We start from the raw sequence: 2,968 nt of genomic DNA on the forward strand, positions 1-2,968 counted from the left end.
ACTGGGAGAACGTATAAACTCTATACAGACAGCACCCGTGGTCAGGATTGAACCCGCGCCTATTGCGCTGTAAAGGGCCTGTCCCACTTAGGCGATTTTTTAGGCGACTGCCAGCGACTAAGCTGTCGCCACATGGTCGCTGGGGTGTCGCCTGTATAGTCTCCTTCGTCGACCAAAGAGTCATAGTGTTTTTCTGGTCGCCGCTGGATTTTGAAATGTTTAAAACTTTTCGGCGACAGTCGGCGACCAAGGTAGCTTGTCATAGCTTGTCTTCTCCTGATGTAGATGCTGTCGTAGGTTGTCGCCAGGATGACGTAAGTTGTCGCCAGGTGACGTAGGTTGTCGCTGGTACTGACCGGTGAATTCCATTGTCGTAGTCGCCGACAGTCGCCTAAAAAATTGCATAAGTGGACAGGGCCATTTGTCCAGTCACCGGTTTTTCGGCAACCTGCTACGACTATGGCAGTCACTGGCAGTCGCCTAAAAAATCGCCTAGTGGGACAGGCCTTTTAAGCAGCAACTCTACTGCTGCAGCACTATGCGGTAGGTAAGTAGCTGTTTCTGAACATGGAGATGTGGGATTCCAGAATGCTGTACCTCCTGCCCGAGGGTGGCAGTGAGAAGAAGGTATGGCTCAGATGGTGAGGATCCTTGGTGATAAGTGCCACCTTCTTGTGGCAGCGCCTACTGTGGATGCTTTCAACGGTATGGATGGCAGTGCCCTTGATGGACCCGGCTGAGTCCACCACTCCCTGCAGCCTCTTGCGTTCCTGTGCATTTTAATTAGCTACGATGCAACCAGTCAGGGTATCTTTTACAGTGCATCTGTGCAAGTTTGTTCGAGTTATTGGTGACATCTATACATAACTAAAACTCTGATCTTGTTATCTTCCGGTTTGGCGGTATTTCTATTTGTGCAAAAACAGTTCGCGTTAGTGCTGCGATTTTTTGCCAGTTCACTCACCGTTCTCCTGCTCTCCGATTGCACCAAGTTTTGTTCCGATCAGTTGAATGTCGCAAAAGTTAGCAAGGTTTAAAAATCCTAAAAAACGCGTGAGCGCAAATCGATCCCCTTCTCTTGCCAGTCGGCGCCGCGTGGATTAGTCTCTTCCCCTATCACTTCGGGATGTCTGCCCCTTCCTGCCCCATCGCATCTTTACTGGAGTGGGGGTGGCCGGCGGAGGTTTCCAACTGGACTTTTGGAGGGAACCGAAGCAGCCCCGCCCCAAGCAGCCCAGCCCAAAGCAACAGCCTGGCCCCAAGCAGCAGCCCAGCCCCAAGCAGCAGCCCAGCCCCAAGCAGCAGCCAAGCGTCGGAGACTCGACCCAGCCCAGCCCGGCCCGGAGTCAGAGATGTCGGCGATGTCACCAAACGGAAAGCGGAGACTCTGATCCTGGCAGAGGAGAACGACCAGCGCCCAGCGCCCGCTGTGAGTCCCCATCGCACTGACAATTCCAGCCACTACCCCTCTGGTCCCTCTCGCTGGCTCCTCCTCCCTCCCCCGTGATGCCCCCCTCTGCTGGATCTTCCCCCGTCTTTTCTCCGAGCTCACTCCCCCCTCCCCCACAACTCCCCTTCCCCCACAACCCCCCTGCCCCCCCACAACCACCCTGCCCCCACACCCCTCCCCACTCACGGCCAACCACAGTAGAGTTATAGATGGCATTGGAAGTGTGCTTTGGCAAATGGTCACAGGTGTTGTCTGTATTGAGTTGGTAAGTTCTACTTGTGACCACGTGGGTTTTCTCGGGGTGGTCCAGTTTCCTTCCACACTACAACAACATAGAGGTTTTGAAGGTAAATTAGCATTGGTAAAAATTGTAAATTGTCCCTAGTGTGCAGCTTAGTGCTGGTTGGCGTGGACTCGGTGAGCCGAAGGGCCAGCTTGCACGCTGTATCTCTAAGAAGCAGAGCAGAGAATAAACCACGCAGCCCTGAGTTGCACCAGCATAGTTGATCAGTGAGGAGGAGGTGTTGTTACTGATCCGCACTGATTGTGATCTGCCTTTGATGAAGTCAAGGATCCAGTTACTGAGGAAGGTGCAGAGAGGCTTAGGCTTGCAGCTTGGTGATGAGTTTGGAGGGGATGATTATGTTGAATGCCAAGCTTCAGTATATGAACAGCAGCCTGACGTACGAGTTTTTGTTATGCAGATGGTCCAGAGCAGAGTGGAGAGATTTACTGAGTATTAACACATGAGTCACCTCCTGTTGATTAAGATTTGGTGTTTCATTGAAAACAAATCAGTATTATCTAAAATGAGTGCAAGATTGTAGAAGCTCCATTTTCAATTAAAGAAAATTTGAAATCTATTCTGAAAATAGACACAAAAAACTGGAATACCTCAGCGGGTCATGCAGCATCTCTGGAGAGAAGGAATGGGTTTCAGGTGGAGACCCTTCTTCAGACTAATGGGTGATGTTTCAGGTGAACACACTTCTTCAGACTAACTGTGGATCAAACAGATTTTGCTTTTACAATTCTGCTTTTCTTTGCAATGGGATGAGCTCCAGAAAATTAATGATTGAATTATGGCCAAATGCTATTAAAATATTTTTGCAATTTGTTTAAGTTTGTCATGTTGAGATGATCAACCCACCTGAGATAAGCATGTTTGGGTATTTAATATCAGTTTCCAAGACCTCAATAAGATTCACCAGTTAGCATTTCGTTCCATTTGAAACAATTTATCTATAAAACAAACAAAAATGACATGTCTTTGAAAAGATAACAACTTTTCAGTACATTTCAGCACATACCATCAGTCATGGTACTCAGTATAGAAGTTGGGATGTTATGTTACAGTTGTACAACATGTTGGTGAGGCTGTCTTCTACCTCCCAAGAGAATTCACCTCCGTTATCCTGACCGCAGTCTACATCCCTCCCCAGGCAGACGTCCGTCTGGCACTGGAGGAGCTGCACGCCGTGGTCAACAAACACCAGACGTCTTACTCCGAGGCATTTA

The sequence above is a fragment of the Leucoraja erinacea genome, chromosome 10 (genome assembly GCF_028641065.1).
Source record: "Leucoraja erinacea ecotype New England chromosome 10, Leri_hhj_1, whole genome shotgun sequence".
Classification (NCBI taxonomy): Eukaryota; Metazoa; Chordata; class Chondrichthyes; order Rajiformes; family Rajidae; genus Leucoraja; species Leucoraja erinaceus.